We start from the raw sequence: 21,035 nt of genomic DNA, 5'->3' as shown, positions 1-21,035 counted from the left end.
CAGTGTCTGACTGGAGGAGCTGTTCCTTTCCAAATCTCTTAGTTATACTTAGCTACAATTTGAAGAAAGGCATGCTTAGACACACAGGACCCCTTGGTGGGCTGCATAATGGCAATCATGCTGCTTGTTAGACAATTCTGATCTGGGCAGACTTAAACAATTTGTAGACCATCCTACAGAAATGATTTGACAGGTTAAACTGCCTCATTACTTAACAAGTACTTGAAAGACTATAGTGCATGTAGCAAAGCTGTCATAAAATAAGTCAAAATTGTTTTCCATGTCTACAGGCAGCTGTCAGTTCTAATTCCAATATTTGTTACATATTCTGTAAGGCACTGAAGCATGTTTGGACTTCAACATAATTTAATATTACATGAAATGTGTTTGTTCCAGGCACTGCCTGCTTCATTTTGAATCCCCTGTACTGACGACAAAACTGATCTCAACACCTGGAAGCTGAGTGTAGACCTTAACAATTGTCTACACTAACTTATTGGTCAATAGCAACATTGCAGCATTTAGGGCTTTCAGGCCCTCTAGTGTACTTCACTTAATTACATCCCACATCATTTCCCTCACTTCCATCTCCTGACTTTTTTTTTACAGCACCAATACCCTTTTGTATTTTCCTGATTTAAAGCAGAAAAATTTTGACCTTATCGAGTAATTTCATAATGTGTGGCACTGCAAGGAAACAGCCAAATGGTCAGGTATGGCAAAAATGAGGACTGCAGATGCTGGAGATCAGAGTCATGATTAGAGTGGTGCTGGAAAAACACAGTAGGTCAGGCAGCATCCGAGGAGCAGGAAAAGGGCTGATGAAGGGCTTTTGCCCAAAACATCAATTTTCCTGCTCCTCGGATGCTGCCTGACCTGTTGTGCTTTTCCAGCACCACTCTAATCTTGACAACTGATCAGATACGGACTATTGTTTGATGTAAAGTTATAGCACACATCAGTGGCTTTTACAAAGAAAAATCTAAAGCTGTTTGAAGAACCAGGTTCTGACTGACACGTTAGCAGTCTGGCTTTCAGTATCCAGTAGCAACTGTAGATCAGGGCTCCAACTTGCTCAAAAGCTGGTGGATTGACATTTTAAGCTGATTTTAAATTTATATTTTGTGAAGCTCAATGGGCAGTACAGTAGTGCACTGGTTAGCACTGCTGCCTCACAGTGCCAGGGGCCTGGATTTGATTCTACCTTCGGGACTGTGTGTATGGACCTTACACATTCTCTCTGTGTCTGCACAGGTTTCCTCAGTTGTGAGGAAAGATGTGCAGGTTGGGTGGATTGGCCATGTTAAATTGACCCATAATATTTAGAATGTGTAGGTTAGATGGATTATCCATGGGAAGTGCAGGGTTAAAAGGATAGGGTAGGGATGGGTCAGAATGGAATGGTTAGAGGGTTGGTGTAAATTCAATGGTGCAGGTCAAATGTCCTGCTTTCACACTATATGGATTCCATGATTCTCTACTTGATCTGGCTTCTGCACCTCACTAGTAATACAATGTGACTTGAGCATAAGATCTAAAAATGTACAAGCCAACATTCCCAGCTCATAAGTGAGGGAATGCTGCACTATCAGCAGTGCAGTCCTCCAGATGAGGGGTTAACCTGAGGACCCATGTGCCACCTCAGGTGAATGTAAAAAATTCTGTTCCATCATTTTAAAGAACAGCAGGAAAATTTTCCCCAGCCAATTTTCCACAGGCCAATATTTATCCCTCAATCAGCATCTATAAATCTAATAGCAATGTAAGAATTACAAATGTATGTACAAAGTGGCTGCTCAGTTTTGTACATTACAACAGTGGCTACTTTCAGAAATATTCAGTTGGCTGTAAAGCATTTTGAAATGACCTGAGATTTTTATTAGTGCTATACTAATGCAAGTCTTTTCCTTTCTAACCTTACTACAAGCAGTTAGTTTTCCATTGACAGTTAACAAAAAGCAGAGAATAACAGAGGATTTAACTGTATTATTTTAACAGTGGGCATGGGAGCTATTTTATCTTTAAAAGACACAGTTTCATGGAATGTTTCTATGCAGGCTAAAGTGATTCAAAGTTGCTCTGATTGTACAGGCCATTTTGCCCACTTTAGTTGATCATTTTTAAAAAACAAATCTCTAGTCCACCTATTGCTGGCTCTTAAAAATATTCAGGGCTTTTACCTCAGCTGCTTTCTTGATAAGTCAGTCCATGCATTGATCATTCAATTAGTGAGGGAATTGCAGAGAATGAACAACCACAAACCCTGGCATTATTTCATAGGCTGCAGTGGAAAGACTTTAGAATAGCATTCTGTTTGTGTAATCAAGCAAAATTACATTGCAAATAGAGTGGAAGGGTTCTTGTAGTGCATTGGTAGTGTCCCTACCCCTATGCTAGGAGGCCCAGGTTCAAATCTCACCTGCTCCAGAAGTGTGTACTAACATTCCTGAATAGGTTGAATGGGAGAATATCAGTCGGGTGGAGGGTATTGTACACAGCTGTCCCATCTAATCATAGGTTGCAGTGGTTCCCTGTGAACTGTTTATTTTGCAGTGCTATGGAATTCATTGACCATATAAATATTGGTTGTCGGTGGTTGCACTCCCTTTTTAGTCATTGGAAACATTTCACTCCTGAGGGTGCAGAGGGGGAAGACAAGTCAGAAGATCCCATGGATCCCTGATGAAAGTTTCCATATATAGGTCCAGGCAACCCACTTGAAAGGGTCACAGTTTCTGACTACTTCCCCCTCTTCCACAGTAGAGGTAGAGAGAGAGAGAGAGAGAGAATACAGTTTCCAGCAAAACTCTCAATGCCTTTACAGAAAGTGGGCACCCCAGGGGGGTGGAATGCCTTCTCTCACCATCTAACTCCAATTGTATTTGGCCTTCTACCTTTCCCTCAGTTCTGTCATCATTGCACTGCCCTTATGAGTTTTGCACGTAAACCGGTAATCAATTCAGAAACACGGGTGATTTGGAGATGGAGGATAAAGCAAAAAAGTAACTCAGGTGATTTGGTGGTGGAAGCAAAAAGCTTTCAGTGGCTTGTACCTGCATGGCCTATTTCTGTTCCTACATCTTATGGTTGTACAGCTGAAACCTCGGTCCTAACCTGTCAAAAGGGCAGCTATATGTGTACAGTTAAAAATAATTAGCATTAATTTCATTGCTTTTCTTTTTATTAGGTTCCTTATCTTGTCCAACTGCAGCATCCAGAAACCATCCAAGTGTAAAGCATGTGGATTGTATCTGAAGTGTCTATTCCCAATCCAAGCTCAGTACAAGTGTTGCTAGTAGAATCACTTGAAAATGGAGCGAGATATACCATCATGTAAACTATTTACAGTCCTCAGTAAGGACAGTTTTTGGATTCCTCTTCAAGACAAGACATAGGAGTGGAAGTAGGCCATTTAGTCCATTAAGTCTGCTCTGCCACTCAACAGGGTCATGGCTGATCTGATAATCCACAACTCCATTTTCCTGCCATTTCCCCACAACCCTTGATTTCCTTACTGATTTTTAAAAAAAATCTGACTTTCACAGCCTTGAATACACTTAATGATACAGACTCAACAGCCCTCTGCAGGAAAGAATTCCACAAATTCACTACTCACTGAGAGAAAAATCCCTTTTCATTTCTGTCTTGAATGTGCGACTCCTTATTCTGAGATTATGCCCTCTGGGCCTAGACTCTTCATGTCTACCCTGTGAAGTGCTATATGGGGGTGGGTCGGAAGTTTACCAAGCACAGTACAAGGAATCACAACTTACTATATGAGAGTCAGACCAAGGATAATATGGATCAGGTATACCGTGTCATACAATGCTTTATGAGAAGGGGTCACATTTAGAGGTGTTCATACAGGTTGCCAAATGGGAAAGTAGTGGGGTGCAGTGAGTCTTGCTGAGTGGCTATACAAGGCTCTATCTGAACAAACATTAAATCTGGTTAGTGCGGTAGTAACCAGCCACTTTCACTTGCAAACCTTTCTTGAATATTCCCACAAAGAATTAACAAATGCAACACAAAAAAGAGAGAGTGTAATTAGCACAGCTGGCTTACTCCCATAATCGGGTCTCATTTGATGTCAGCTCACAAGATAGAGGCAGATCATGCAGCTGAAGTAAAATCTTAGAAATAAACTCAACACATCACACAACCAAACTCTGATAGTGTATTACATATGGGTCATGTGAATTAGGAGCAGGGGTAGGCTAATCAGCTTATCAACACTGCTTCGCCATTCAATAAGATCATGACTGATCTGATCACTCCAGGTTCCAGCCTATCCCCGATAATCTTCACCCCCTTGATCATTAGGAATCCATCCAGCCCACCTAAAAATATTCAAAGCTGTGTTTCCATTGCTTTTTGAGAGAATTCCAAAGACTCATGGCACGCTATGAGAAAATATTTTCCTCATCTCTGTCTTAAATGGTTGACTCCTTATTTTAAAATAGTGATCCCTAGTCTTGATTCGGCTACAAGAGGAAACATTCTCTTCACATGCACCCTGTCAAGATCCCTCAGGATCTTTTATGCTTTTTCTACAGCATTTGACTTCCTTGTTCCAATTTATCTACAAATAAATTAGGCCAATAGTCTTAACTTGTACACTTTGGTCAGCTGTGATATTTTTCTATTTGAAGAGATCAAAGAATGAAGTTAGCATTACCCCATATGATCGCCAACAATAATGGGAGTATATCCATGGACACTGTTTACAGGAACTTCCAGGTAATCCATATACAAGACTGTTGACAAAGATGAGGGCACATATAATTAGCAGTAGCCAGATTGTTTGGATGGGGAAAATTGGATAAGGAGAGAGGAGACAAAGAATGAAGTTAATGGTTTTGTATTCAAATTGGCAGAATGGGATTGGTACTGGGGCTGTAGCTTTTCATTGCACTTATATATTATCTGGATGAAGGAAGACAGAGTCTTACATTAGGTTCCAGTTAAGCAATGCCTCCAAGTTTTCTGATGATGATAATTTAAGTGGCACAGCAGATAATGCAGACGGAAGCAGAAAATTGTAAAGAGAAATTGATAGGTTATGAGTGAGTGAGCAAAAATATGGCGGAATAATTTTATCCAGTTTGCACCAAAGAATGTTAGACCAAAGGATTTTGAGAGAAGTATGATTTGCAGTAGTTTTGGACTAAGTACAGAGGGAAAAACTAAAAGCTAATAGAAAGCTGGCTTTATCTCAGAATAGCTGGAATACAAAGACATTGAAGTTATGCTTTAGTTACAAAAAAAAACTTTGTTTAGAAATCATTTGAAGCACTGCATTTGTTTCTGAGCAATGGATATCAGGAAGGATACTTTAACAGGGTTGCAGCACAGATTCACCAGTATGATACTTGGCCTAAAAGTGGGTTATGAAAACAAATTACATAGATAAGTCAGGTACTCACTTGATGGGACAGAGTACAGAACAAGACAGCAGAATATTAAAATTAGAGTAATTACGATTGTTTGGAATGATATCAGGAAGGTGTTGGTCAAAGGGTACTGGAAATCTGGAACTTTTTCGTAGAAAAAAAGCTTTTGAGGCTCAGAAGTTGAATTTCACATTTGAAAACTGAAATTAATAGCTATTTTCTACAAGAAAGTATAAATGGTAAAGAGCCAAAGCAGTCCAATGACATTAAGAAACATCAATCAGGATGTGGTTGGGGGTGCTGGGATCAGGCTCCTGGAGCTGAACTGTGCATATCTGTTCCAATGAGCTACATGGTACAGCTGGAGGATTATTGTTAACATGTGATGTATTGTTCATATATGGTATTATAAGGCCACACAACTTTTATGGAAAGCTTGAGAGATGTAATGGGTCTTAGCCAGTAGAACAAAGGTGGTGACAGGAAATCAGTAGCTGTGTTACAACACTACAAGACTACCGCTTTGTTTAAGAAAAGTCTTGCATTTATACAGTATTGAAGCTTTTCCAGGACATCCCAAAGTGGTTTGCAGCTGAACAAGTGCTTCTTAAGTATAGAGATTGTTATAATACAGCTCATTTGTGCACAGCAAACTCCCAAAAGTAACAACGTGACAATGACTAGAGAACCTGTTTCAGAATAGTGTTGAGGGAATAAACATTGGTCAAGACACCAGTTGGGGAATCATCCCTACTCTTCTTTGAAATAATGGCCCAGACTCTCATATATCCACCTGAGGGGGAAGATATGATCTCTATTTTACTTTTCAGCTGAAAGACAGCACCTCTGACAGAGCAGCACTCCATCAATATTACACTGGAGCGTTCCCTAGATTGTGCTGAAGTTTGGAGTGGAACTTGAGTCCACAACCTTTTGATCTACTGAGCTGCTGCTGACGTAAGTCAACAGTAAAGATAATTACATGGATATAAAATGTAGTGAAGTTTGGCAACAGCCCATTACGTGCATCCATTTAAGACATTTCAATCGCTTAACCTCTAAATCCCAACCTTTCCAGGAATGAAAGACAAAGGTTTTAGAGAGTGAAAGCCAGAAATGGTCACTTGATGAGTTTTATCAAAAAGAACTGTGTAAGATATGTGAAGATTAACAGTGAATACATTTGAACTTAGCAAAAGTCACTAATTTTAGTTGAGAGGAGAAAATGAAACCAATGGAACATCCATCATGCATTTTGAAAAGTGGGGATGCTAACCAATGTTCAGTTACGCTCAGTACATTTCATTTGCGCCACACAATATTAAAAATGGGGGCCAAAGTGTGAAAAACAAGGATGAGTATAGGCTAGAGATTAGAGGCTGATTTTGGAAGACAACAAGTAATTGTATTACACCATTAACACACATTAATCAACTATCAGAACTTAGCATTTGCCAGTTTTACAGCAGCAACCAGGGCTGTTCTTTCATGAGAGACATCAATGGTGAGTTTAACCTGAGGATCACCAAGCCTCTGGCGAGAAAAAGAGGTTGAGACTTTACTGCGTTTCAAAATAATATAGCAAATGCTAAGTAGTTTGGAACTCAAGAGTGTGTTAAGGTGCGAAAATAACCACATGTTTTTTAAAAGTCTTCTTACGGCATTGCAATTGGATGCTCTTATGTCTGGATCATAGTTGTGAAGTTTATCTGCTAATATGGCATTTTCCTTTAATACTGCAGCCGAAAAAGAGATAAATCTGGGGATGAGATCAGAGAGTAATTTTCAATGTTTGTAAATTTTTGGGCCATACATTATTTTTAGTCTTTTTGATCCAACACACTTTGCACATCAAAGTCAAAATATGAATATCACAAACCACTCACACTAGCTTTTCAATGGAGTTACAGGGCTGATGTATTTTCGAATAATTCCCTGCTTTCACCCGACAGCACGTGAAATAAGAGCAACATCAATAACACCCACATGCAATAACGCGGGAAGAAATATTCTTAGGCCTCGAGCAGAGGCTGCTCTGTAAAAAGGACTAGCAGGTGGATGAGTGGGCCGGATCCTCACACATCACCATATTTCTTTCCTTCTTCATCAGAGGCAGCATCGAGCATTTGGCAAAGGCTGGGTGATCTTTTCACAGAACAGTCCGTGATATCTACCGGGCAATGTCAATACACATTTAAAAACAGACACATTGTATCACAGGGACACATTGTATCGAAATGAAACACTATCAGCATTGCAATGTCTCAGATACATTTCACCAACCAGATACATTGCGGCTGTTGCTACAGACTCTTATCATTAAACTGTGTGTGGAATAGTTCACACACTGTCTCATGTAGCTCTTTCACCAGCAGAGCCTCCATTTGTTCCCACACTGTCGCTGGCCAAAGCTCTGATACTCACTGAGACTCTGTCGCTATCACAGTCTGCCAATGCCAGCTCCGAGCCAGCGCCACTGCCACAAAAACAACCTCCTGCCTCTTGGACACGTCACAAGTCACGTACACTACCTTTAGAGCCCCCACCCCCGGGCTCGGTCAAACAGGGGGTTTTAACTCGAGAAACGGCTGCAGTGTTGCGCTTTGTTCCCTAGTTGCAGTACTGGTGCTGCAGGCTATAGTTTTAAATAGGCGAGATTGGCTGTCTGGATTCTAATCTAGAGGATAGACTGGCGCATTGGATTTAATGTTAATTAAGAAGACATAAACATTTTTCCGGACTTCTCCACAGTCTCTGTTGTTAGATTGATTGTCCCCGTTCTCACACTTACATCCTTTTCAACCGATCTGAGCTTCTAATCTCACATCCACTCTCTGTCCTGAGACTAAAAAATATGAAGAAAATAGTCACCGGACTCGAAACATTAATTCTCCCCACAGATTCTGCCAAAACTCCTGAGCTTTGCCAGCAATTTCTGTTTGTTTCAGATCACCAATTCGCAGTTCTTTATTTTCCCCACAAAATATTGTCCATCTGAACTGGTGCTCAAATCCTACTCTGTGATTTTATTTCCAGACTTAGCTACTCTATCCTGGAATCTTTGATAAATTAATGTTCCTCCAAACTAATGCAGATGCTGGAGAAACTCAGCAGGTCTGACAGCACCTGTGAAGCGAAAACAGAGTGAATGTTTTGAGTACAATTACCTCTTCTTCATCTTATCCAAAACTCTGCTCTTGATCTTCAAAGACATTGTTCACTGTGCTCCCTGTATGTTATCTGTGCACCAAACTTATTTTCAAATCTCTTCATGGTCTTGTCAGCCCTTTTGAAAACTCCCTTCAGCCTGAAAGTATGTATGAATTTTGCATGTATCCAAATCTGGCCTTGTGTTGTACATTCTCAGTTCCCTTCACTCCAACATCAATGGGTGTATCTTCAGCAGCTGAAGCTCAAAACTCAGGTATTACCTCCTAAAGCCTCTCAGCCCCCTTCATCGACACTCCCAAAACCTACCTTTCTGAAGTAGTTTTTGGTCATTATGTCTTAATGTCACCCTTTTTGGCACACCACCAACCTTTGTCTACTTACACTCCTGTGAGCACTTGGAATATTTTCCAACATTAAAAGTTTTTGGATGTTTCACCAATTCCGCTGGTATTGTACACAGCTTTGAAATGTTACTTAGACTAAACCTAGTGCTCACAAACATCATAAAGCAATATGTATCTTTTTCATTCTAGATTTAACTATATTATCTGTACTCAAACTGATAAAAATGTGTTACACTTTCATACAACTAGTATGACAATACTATGGCTTTAAGTGGTATATTTTGTCCTTTCTTTGAAGGGAGATTTTAAGAGACAATGAGCTGTCTATTCAAATCTAAAAAAGTAAACAGCTTGTGAGGCCTTGAGATTTCTTTTAAGAGTTGGAACAATAGAAGCAGCCTGAATGGGTGGGGTCAAGGTCCCACAAAGCCAGGAGTTTTACTTTGAGTTTTTCAATAGCATTTGCTGGGGTTTGAAAGCTGGGTTTGGGAGCTGCAGTGTATATCTCGCTGCTACTCTCCTTCTCACAGTTTTCTCTTGATGCTTTTCCTCCCGGAGTGAAGAATTATTTACGAGCCTATCTATTTGACTGAATTTGCTTTTGCCAAGGCAATTGTTTATGGGATGTTACTATATTTGAACAGTTACTGTTCAGTAGTTTAAAAACCTATAATTGGGTTAAATTTTCCAATGGAGTTAAGTTACTCCAATTTCTTCTTTCTTTTGTCTGTATTTTAACTATAGTTTATGAATAAAGTGTGTTTTGCTTAACGTTGAATAGTTGACCAATCACATTGCATCTGGATTGCAACATGTAACATTTACCTTTAAAAGAAGAAAAAGTTAGGATCTAGACTATCTTCTGAATATATTTTGAGGGGCTTTGGTCTAGTCCAAATACTAGTCAGTTTATTAATTTTCAGGTTTCTAAAAACAGTTTCATGAAATTTAGGAAAAGAATTGGTGAAAAATTAATCATTTGAGCTTATTTTCTGTGCCTACATGTTCAATGTTTCAACTTCTTGTAACACATCAAGATTGAGAGTTAATGGTGTTAAAAACATTTACATTAAATATTCCACAGTAGCCAATTTAAAGGATGGGCCTCTCAAACACTACCTTGTCAAGCCCCCTCAGAATTTTACATATTTCAATAAGATCACCCCTTAGTCTTCTAAATTTCAGTTGTGCTTCTGATGTCCAGCTCTTAGGGCTTGTGGGATCTAGGGTCCAGAATCCTATCAGAAAGCTGGGGGCAAAGGCATAAAATGGGTTGGTTAATTACAGCAGTTGAAAAATCAGGTCATATCCAAACTTTATTCAAAAGACCCAAAGAAGTACAGATATTGGAAATCAGAAACAAAAATAGAAATTGCTGGAAAAGCTCATCAGGTCTGACAGCATCTGTGGAGAGAAAGCAGAATTAATATTACAGGTCCTGTGACTCTTCTTTAGATATGAATGTAGCTAGGAAAAGGTTGGTATATATGCTACAAGTTGGCTTCATTGAAACAGATATGATAGAGTCAGAGCAACTATCAGACACCACACAACAATTTATTTGCACTTCAATCTAGCCTACCGTATTCGTTATTCACAGTATGTTCTCCTCAACACTGGGGAGACAAGGCGGAGGCTGGCGGCCACTTTGCAGAACCCCTACCTTGCCTGTAGAAATGACCCTGAGCTTCCAGTTGCCTGCTACTTCAACACACCACCATTTCTCCTTGCCAATATCTCTTTTTCAGGCTTGCTGCAGTCCTCCAGTGAAGCTCAGCACAAGCTGAAAGAATAGCACCTCATATTCCACTTGGGAACCCTGCAGCCTTCTGGACTCAATATCAAGTTCAACAATTTTAGTGCATGAGCATCTCTCATGTCTTTCTCCTAACCTTCACACGCCATATCTTATGATCACAGGGGCTGCTAGTACAAATAATCCCAATGTCAGCCACTAACAGTCCACATTGGCAGCTACTCATTTTCCCAGGCTGATCCGTATTCATTCCTTTCTCTGTCCAACTGTTTTCCTCTCTTTCCAGGCTTCGTATCCACCTATTACTTACCCCACCCGCCCACTTACATATATTTAGTATATGAACTTTACCTAGGTATAATCACTTCTTAAGAAGAGTCACTGGACTCGAAATATTAACTTTGCTTTGTTTCCACAGATGCTGCTAGACTTGCTGAGTTTTTCCAGCAATTTTGGTTTTTGTTCCAGACTTATTCCAGTCTGCTCTGCCTCAACAGGAATGCTGACCTCTCTCATAAAGCAACAATCATTTGTATTCAGCATTATACTTGCTCACTTATGCCAAGCAAAACTCTTCTTGCTAGCACACTAATCATTGGCCATGTTATAGACATAAAGTATCAGCATTTATAGCAGTCCAAGTATTCTATCAGCCCAGTCCAAAAGTGATATCACAACAGTGGCAATTTAAGCAAAAGAAAAACTCTCTTATCTGTCCTCACCACCTCACTATTTTAAAACAAATCCAAAAGGGCCAGAATCATACTGAAAATGGGTTCTGCACCAAAACTTTACCAAATCTAGACAATGTTGATGCTGATGAACAATTCAAAATTTCAATACTATTCTATTATAGTTTATTGTGATATTTGTATTGCTGAAAAGAGAGACACTTCAGAAGACATTTGATAAGGCCCCATGTAAGAGACGAGCATGTAAAATTAAAGAGCATGGGTTCAGGGGTAATGTACTAACATGGGTAGAGACATGGTTAGCAGTCCAGAAACAAAAAGTAGAAATAAATGGGTCATTTTCTGAGTGGTAACCAGTGACTATTGGGGTACTACAGGTACTAGAGATTGGACCCGTTATTCACAATTTATATAAATGATTTAGATGAGGGAAGAAAATGTAATGTCTCCCATGTTTGCTGGATGGAAGGGGAACTATGAGGATGATGCAGAGATGTTTCAGTGTGATTTGAGCAAGTGAGTGAATTGGTGAATGTATGGAGATGAAGTATTTGGTAGCAAAAACAGGAAGGTAGATGATCTAAATTAGGATAAGTTGGAAAATGGAGCAACAGGACCTGGGTGTACCAATCACTCAAAGTCAGCAGGCAGGAGCAGCAGGTGATGGAAGGTAAATGATATATTGGTCTTCATAAGAGGAATTGTGTATATGGTATGTGCAAGAGGAATGCCTTACTGCAACTGTATAGTCTTGATGTGATTACTGGAGTACTCCCTGCAGGTTTGGTCACCTTATCTGAGAAGGGATGTTCTGGTTATGTAAGGTGTGCAATAAAAGTTTACCAGATGAATTCCTGGAATGTCACGACTGATGTATGAAGACAGACTGGGTTGGTTGTACTCTATTCACAGAAGTTTTCAAGAATAGGAGGGGATTTCATAAAAACCTATACTATTCTAACAGGACTAGTCAGGATAAATGCTAGAAGGATGCTCCCGATTGGGGTTCAGAATGAGGGGTTACAGTCTAAGGATATAGGGTGGACTATTTAGGACTGAGATGAGGAGAAATTTCTTCACCCAGACAGTAGTGGGTCTGAGGAATTCTCTTCCACAGAAAGTAGCTAAGGCCAAAATATTGATTATTTTCAAAAAGAAGTCAGATATAGTTCTTAGGGCTAGAGGAAGTAGAGGGTATGGGAAGAGAATGGCGGAGAAGTCCCAAAGAGGCAAGTGGTCTACTTTTGCACCTATTATTTATGCTTCTATCATAGAATCACTACAGTATGGAACAGACCATTTGGCCCATCGAGTCCACACCAAACATCTGAACAGCATACCATCCAGACTGATCTCCCACCATTCTCTACAACTCTGCATTTCCCATAGCTAATCCATTTAACCGACACATCCCTGGATTCTATGTGCAATTTAGTATTGCTAATCCATCTAAAATGCACATCTTTGAACTGTAGGAGGAAACATGAGCACCCCGTACGTCACCCATGTAGACACAGAGAGAATTTGCAAAAAGACAGTTGCCTGAGGGTGTAATTGAATATAGGGCCCTGGCACTGTGAGGCAGCAGTGCTAATCATGGAGACACCTTGTGTCCCTGGTGCTTCATGTTTCTGTCATCTTGCACTCATCACAACATCATAAGATTCCAGATATAAGAACATATTCCTTTTGTCTGCAGAGAAGGGGTCCCTGTTTATGAATGTATGTCATTTCTAGCAAGTGCAATTGAGGCACATTATAAGCTTGATTGGTGATCTTAAATTGGTGTTAGTATAGCTATTAATGCACTAAGGTTTGCTCAAAAAGTGCTGCCCAATTGGAAATAATTCCCCTTTGCTCTCTCCATGCCAGTTTCAGCCAGAGTCGATATGCCCACCAAAATGCACCCTTTTCTCCTTGGTATGAATTGCGGGGATCATCTGAAATTTGGCATTCTTGAATTGTCCTGATGAGTGCAAAATGAAAAGTTTCAACAACATCTTGCTTTTCAGCAACCATCAATCATACTACCAAATGACTGTTTATATGCATCTTGGTCTAATTCCAGTACTGACTGCTCCACTTTCCCTGACTGAGCACATTCCCATATATCTTTCCTTCTACATTCTTGATCAAAAGTGCTGAGATCAAGACGCTATGAAGGGAGGCTGGAACAAAACACACAAATTTTGAAATATTGCTGGTCTGGATATTGTGAATCACAAAGGCACATATCCATTATGTGAGAGAATGTTTTTTATTCATTCATGGGGTGTGGCCCTTTCTGGCTGGGCCAGCATTTTTGCCTAGTTGTCCTTGAGAGTTTTGTAGTGAGCTGCCTTCTTGAAGTCTGCAGTCTGTTGTAGGTAGACCCACAAACTCGTTAGGAGAGAGTTCCAGGATTTTGACCCAGTGACACTGAAACAGCAGCAATATATTTCCAAGCCAGGATGACGAATTGCTTGGAAAGGAACTTTCAGCTGGTTTTGTTCTTCAAGATGGAAGGGGTCATGGAACTGTCTCAGGATCTTTGGCATCTGCAGTACATGTTGTAGATGGTACACACTGCTGCTACTGAATGGGGGAGATGAACAAAATGGATGTTTGTGGATCAAGCAGACTGCTTTATCCTAGATAGTGTGAAGCTTCTTGAGTGTTGTTAGAGCTGCACTCATCCAAGCAAGTGGAGAGTACTCAATCACATGACGACTTGTGCCTTGTGAATGATAGGCAGGCTTTTTTAGGGGGGGGAGGGGGTGAGGAGGTGAGTTACTCACTGATTCCTACCCTCTGACCGGCCCTTATAGCCACTGTATTAGTACGGTTAGTCCAGTTCAGGTTCTAACACTCAGGATGTTGACAGTGGGTGATTCAGTGATGGCACAGCCATTGAATGATAGTTGGATTCTATCTTATTGGATTGGTCACTGTCTGGCATTTGTGGGCCATGAATGTTATTTGCCACTTTTCAGTCCATGACTGGATATTGTCCAGGTTTTGCTGCATTGGACATGGAGTGCTTCAGTATCTGAAGACTCACAAATGGTGCTGAAAATTGTGCAATCACCAGCAAACATTCTCACTTGTTGCCAAGGATATCAGATTGTTCTAGTTAAGATACTGTGAAGGAGTACCAGTCCAGTATGGCTCAGTTGGTAGCACCCTGGCCTCTGAGTCATTATTGCATTTCAGAGACTTCACCACAAAATCCAATCTGACCCTCCCAATACAATACAGAGCAATTGCTGCACTATTTAAGGGATTGTCTTTTTGATGAGTTATTAAACCATGACCTCATTTGCTGTCACAAGTGAATGGAAAAAATCCTAAAGCATTATGCAAAGAAAAGCAGGGCAATTTCCCCAGCTAACTTTTTATACATCAAACAAGATCACTAAAACAGCTCATCTGGATTTTTAAAAAATTCTATTAGGGACCCTGATATCCACAAATTGGTAACTGCGCTTCCTGCATTCCAACAGACAAAGAATTTTATTGGTTGTGAAGTGGTATAGGATGTCCAAAAGTTGTAAAAGTCTCTAAGTAAATGCAAGTTCTTTTTACACCTTTTAACAGTTGAACCAGAATGTGAGAGCTCACCTCCTTTTTCTCTGCCTGCTATATATCTTCTCCTCTAAATACCTTTGAAAAATAACATTGTTTTACTTGAAAATGAATTGTTTGCATTTTAATTTGAACATCAGGTGTCTTCAGATGAAGGCATGACAGATCTGTTTGTCTGCCAAACAGTTCTGGTACTTTTCCACATTATCATCTGCTTTCTGGTGCTCACACAGTGGTCCATTTATTCACTGTTATGCAAATTCATAATCCATTAGCTTTAGCCTTTCTGCAGCATGGATTCTGCTGAAGATTTTATTGGGGTCAAGTTACATGTGACTTTTTCGGTCTATGATGGTCACCTCTTGTACAAACATTAAACCATTCCTTGAAATAGCTGACATACATTTGTGAATGATCAATTATATAACAGCCCTGCATCTTGTTTCTTGACACTATTAATTGTTGAACATTTAACAAATCAGTGCACATAATTGAATCTTACTGAAGATTAAATTTAGCTACCTGATAGATATTATTTTGGTTTTGTCTTTTAATGCTTATCTGGCTGGACTTGTTAGCACTGCAACCAGTTAATGAGCTGCTGTTGCGTAAGGACTCTATTGGAATAAATTTCATACATCACATTCTCTGTGGGGAGCCTAGTTCATCAGGAGTGCAAATTGGAAATTCAATTATGCTTATCACATCCAGTACAAGTTGTTGACAGGAGAGCCCGAACTTGGAAAACTATCAGTAACATTGTTTAGTTATAGAAACTGAGATTATCCTTCCATTTAAAAAAAACTGAAAGAACTGTGGATGCTGTAAACCAGAGACAAAAAAAAATAGAAATTACTGGCAAATGGAACTAGATTACATTAGGATATGTGGTCACATGGATGAGTTGGACCGAAGGGTCTGTTTCCATGCTGTACATCTCTATGACTCTTACCTTAAATCATTCTTCATTCTTCCACTAATAATAACAGTTCAGTCTCCCCAGACCCTCATGGTTTTGAATACCTCTGCCTCTCAATCTTCTTTTCTCTAAGTAAAATAGTTCTAATTTCTCAAATCATATTAATATTATGGCACACAATGAAACAATTTGGCTTAATGTGCCTCCACCAGCTCGTTAAATGAGCATCATTACTTAGTGGTAATCTCCTGCTGCATCCCCATGCTCTGGCACATTATTTTTATTCAAATAATCATCCAATGCCCTCAAATGCCTCGACTGATATTGTTTCCATCCCAGTTCCGGGCCATGCATTCCAGGCTCTATCTATCCACTGGAAAGGTTTCCTCACTTCACCCTTGCTTCTTTTCCAGATCATTTTTAACATACGCCTTCTTGTTCCTTTCATAATTGGAAACATTTTCTGCCAATCTAACCTATCCAGCCCACTCATGATTTTCAAAACCTGCATCAGATATCCTCTTGACTTTCTGCTCCCCAAGGACAATAATCCCAACTTCTTCAATCTATTCTAGAGTAATGTTATATATTTTTCTAGAGCATCTTTTCGAGAGTAATGTTATATATTTATTAGTTCATTGTTCCAAACTTAATTTCAATGTGAAAGAGCAATTTATAGATTGGATTTTTTGTGTGTTCTCCTGGGCAGATTACAAAAATATTATCTTAGGAGCTGAGAATTCATATATGACAGTAAAGTAGATGCAAGAGCATCTGAAGTAAATGGACAGTCACCTTTGATGTTTTCAGGAAAACTTTTTCTTCAATCTACCTCATAACTCAAGTTCCTCATCTTGGGAATCATTCTTGTAAACCACTTCTGCACTCTGTTCAATGTGTTCACAGGACGCAACATTGGCTCAGTAGTTAGCACTGTTGTCTCACAGTGCCAGGGAACTGTTTTTCGATTCCACCCTTGGACGACTGTCTGTGTGGAATTTGCACATTCTCCTTGTGTCTGCATGGGTCCCCTGGGTGCTCTGTTTTCCTCCCACAGTGCAAAAATGTTCAGTTAGGTGGATTAGCCATGCTAAATTGCGCATAGTGTCCAGGGATGTGCATGCTAGGTGAATTTGTCATGGGAAATACAGAATTACAAGGATAGAGTAGGGGATGGGTCTGGGTGGGATACTCTTTGGATGGTTGGAGTGGACTTGTTAGGCCAAATGGCCTGCTTCCAGATTGTGGGATATTCTATGATCCTTCCAAAATGTTGGACCCAGACTCTACACAATAATCTAAATGAGGTCTAATTACTGATTTATTCTATGTAACTTAAGCCCCTCAATCTTGAAACTATTTGTGCAAATCTTTTCTGCTTTGTATAATTTTCCTAAAAGTGTGACAGCAAGAACTGGACATAATATTCCAGTTGACATGGTGTGTTTAGGATAAGATATTAACTCAAGGCCTCACCTGTCTCCTCAGATAAATGTAAAAGATACCAAGGCCATGTTTTGAAGAAGAACAAGGCGTTCTTCACAATGTTGTGGCCAATATCTATCCATCAGTTAACACTGTTGGACCAAATTATCTTTTTTTTTACTTTGAGCGGGAGATTACTGTGTAAAATTGTGATTACTGCAAACCTGAAATAAAAACAAAATGTTATGAATACCCAGTAGGTCAGACAGCATCAATGTTTCAGGGCTGGGAAATGCAGGGTTACAGGGACAGAGTAGGGGATGGATCTGGGTGAGATGCTCTTTGGAGCTCAGTCCTGAAGAAGGGTTACACCCAAAATGTTGACTTCTCCACCTCCTGATGCTGCCTGGTTTGTCGTGTTCTTCCAGCCTCCTACCTGTCCACCTTGGATTCCAACATCTGCAGTTTTTTGTCTCTAACTTATTTTCATTGTAACAGACACTGGAGAAGTTTTTATTTCATTCGAGCAGAGCTGGAAATAGTCTGTTGTTATTGAAATGAAAGTCAAATTCTATATTGCTTCTCCATTTTAATGGTAAATCCTTTTAAAATAAAATTTGATTAGTCTTTGTATGCTTCTTTTAGAAATAGAGTTTAAAATCAACTGCTGTTGGAATTACATCTCCTCGTCTTACTGAATAAAAATGTTGCAAAGTTTGTGAATTATCTCAGAAGCTTGAGGAAAGAGCTGAACTACATTCAAACAAGTGCACATTATGTGAATTTTCAGTTATGTGTACAGGCAGCAGTTGCCGTTGAATATGTAATTTAAAATCAACAAACCTGGGCAACTGTTCAACTCTAAATCAGTTAGGTCTGTTCAAAATTATGGAAGCTTAGTGAGTGTTGAGTCAAGTCAGTTGGAGCCTTCAGAGGAAACTAAGGATGGCTGGCTAACTCCTGTGGTTAGGAAAGGATTACAAGAAAAGAATAACAAGTACAAAATGTTACCTTCAAAATAGTAGTTTCATATTTTAATATTTGTTCTCATCTAAACTGGTTAGTATACTAAGTTATATGCATCTTTTCTAGAGTAATGTTATATATTTATTTGTTCATTGTTCAAACTTAATTTCAACCTTTGACCAAATAAAAATCTGATTTTGTGCTGTCGTCACTTTGGAAGATGTGAAAGGGCAATTTAGAGAAAGGATTGTTTATGTGTCATCCTGGGCAGATTACAAAAATATTATCTTAGGAGCTGAGAATTCAGCTATGACAGTAAAGTGGATGCAAGAGCATCTGAAGTAAATGGACAGTCAACCTTGATGTTTCGAGTAAGATCCGTTACGAAGCATTTGATGACTGAACTTCTCTCAGTCACAGCAATCTTATATAATCCTTGTGTAGCAAGCAAAAATTGAGGTCCATAAGCCTGGAGATGGTCATTTGGAATAACTGATACTCTACTTAGTAGTACTGAGTCAAGGCATGTTTGCAGGAGACAGTTGATGTTGACCAAACCACCCTGGTACTTTACAGAATTAAGAGAGGTTAGGGTTATTGTTCGGATTTAAAAAAAAGTTGGAAAAACACAACCAGTCAGGCAGCATCTGTAAAGAGAAACAATATTAACTTTTCAAGTCAATGACTTTTCATTAGGGTTAGAATTTTTACTTAGTATCAGATAAACACTGCAAAGCAAAGTCCCAACAGTTAGCTTGGCCCTGGCTGGACAAGTAGCAGGAAACTTACCTGAGCTATGTTGGTAAAAATGCTGTTATTTGAGTGAGCTCAGTTTGCATGTAAATCATAACCTTTTTTGTGCATTGATTAGTAAAATTATGAGATGTAAAGCAGATCAATTCATATAATTTTCATCAGATCCTGAACTTCAGTACCATTGAAACATCAGTAGCATTGAAAGGGGGAACTGTTATCATTATCAGTTTAACTAATCATAGTAACCACTCCTGATCAGTAAGGAAAAGCAAACACAATCAATAACTAGCAGCCCAAAAAGGGAACATCTTGGCAACCGATCTCAGCAGTCATTGTGATAAAGTCAAAGTCCTACATTCTGTGCTAGACAACAACCTAGAAACTGCACAAAGAAATAGAACACCTGATAAATGTGTAATTGAATTCCAAGCATTACAAAAAAAGACTGCAGTGTTCATACAAAATGATAATGGATATTTGTTAAATAAGTATACTTTGAATATGTACATTTATCTAAATTGTGTTGAAGGTTTTTTTTAACCAAATATAGTGCCAATAGCTGGTGCTAAAATAACATTATCTTTGTCCCACCTGTGGTGAATCAACAATTTCTGATGAACAACACAGGAAAAGCAGAGCCAACTCTGCAGGAACTTTGTCCCATGCCTTCCTCACATAAACAGATATAGAAAACTAACTCTGCCTTGACAACCTGTTCATTTCATGATGCTGCTTGGCTTGCTGTGTTCTTCCAGCTTCCTGCCTGTCCACTTTTAGCCACCTGGCTGAGTTGCTGCTCAGCACTTAGTGACACTTTGGTTTATTCCCAATGCGTGTGTGTGTGTGTGTGTGTGTGTGTGTGTGTGTGTGTGTGTGTGTGTGTGTGTGTGTGTGTGTGTGTGTGTGTGTGTGTTGGGGGGGGGAGAGGCATTTTGACCCAGTTTTCTTCAAGTGTTCACAAATACCCAATAAGGAATGGATTCTCACAAAATAATCTAGCCCCCTCACTTTAAAAAACTGGTTAAATTGAGCTGATATTTAGCAACTCTTTTAATCATCACCCATAAGCTGTGGCACATAAGAGATCAAAATGAACTCATGTCTTTAAATAACTTTTGTGGAGGTTTGTCAATTTGAATTTTTCCAGTATTTCTCACTTACTGCCAGTACTTCTTATTCAGATACATATTGAAGAGATTGACGATGCACAAAGAGATGAAAGAATATTGATTTTTCTCACTGTTCTCATTTAGATGCTTCAGACATGCTGCTAGCTTCGCACACAGCATCAGGAATGAATTGTCACAATAGCTGTGTTTTCCAAGGAGAGGTCGGAGTTCTGTCACATTAGGTTTGAGCCTTTATGTAATGTTGCGTCAGCCACATTAAGTATTGGAATCAATTCAGTGAGAAAACAGAACATTGCCAGACATTCTGCAGTGAGAAAAATCACACCAACAGCTTTAATCTAACACCCTATGATTGATGAATGCACAAGTTTATTTATATTGCATTACATAGAATTAACAGCACAGAAGTAGGCCATTGGACCCAACAAACATCTATGTTGAGAATTATGTTTCAGAAGTGTGACCTTCACTAACATAACCTTCTATTTCTTTTTTCTTCAAATGTTTATCCATCCTGCCTTTAAATGTAACTGCCCTTAAATATCAACTGAAACAAATCATCTTGTGAAGGTTCTTCTTCCCATCACAGAAATGGTAACATTCTCAGTGTTCGATGAAACAGAATTTGAAGACCAAAAGTTATATTTTTCATTTTTGTAAACTTTGTGGAGTTTTGCATGTCAGAAGCATATATCTGACTTTGGAGTACAAACAGGACTTCGGATCTATCAAATTAATTTGCAAAATTACTCTGATGCTTTTAAAACATTCACACATTCCATGTAACGAACAAAAAAAATTATACAGATGCAACGAAGGGTTGATTTGAAGGCTTTGACTTAGATGCTTTGACTTAGATGTTCACCTTGTGAGTTACTGCAGCACAACAAATTGGACAAAAATGGGTCAAATTCTCTAC

At 39.3% G+C, this 21,035-nt stretch overlaps 1 protein-coding gene across 2 annotated transcripts in view; it reads right to left on the bottom strand.

Moving 5' to 3' along the window:
• pomgnt2 (protein O-linked mannose N-acetylglucosaminyltransferase 2 (beta 1,4-)) overlaps positions 1-21,035 on the bottom strand; it is a 39,941-nt gene that overhangs the window by 13,684 nt on the left and 5,222 nt on the right. Inside the window, exon 1 of one of the 2 annotated variants that reach the window (XM_060822997.1) lies at positions 7,818-7,898. The exons of the other annotated variant lie outside the window; for it this stretch is intronic. The gene's annotated coding sequence lies outside the window, so the exon portion shown is untranslated. Of the gene's footprint in view, positions 1-7,817; positions 7,899-21,035 lie in introns of those variants that run through there. 2 annotated transcript variants of the gene reach the window in all.

This window comes from Hemiscyllium ocellatum, chromosome 4, assembly GCF_020745735.1.
Source record: "Hemiscyllium ocellatum isolate sHemOce1 chromosome 4, sHemOce1.pat.X.cur, whole genome shotgun sequence".
Classification (NCBI taxonomy): Eukaryota; Metazoa; Chordata; class Chondrichthyes; order Orectolobiformes; family Hemiscylliidae; genus Hemiscyllium; species Hemiscyllium ocellatum.
This window is presented reverse-complemented; position numbering and strand designations above follow the sequence as displayed.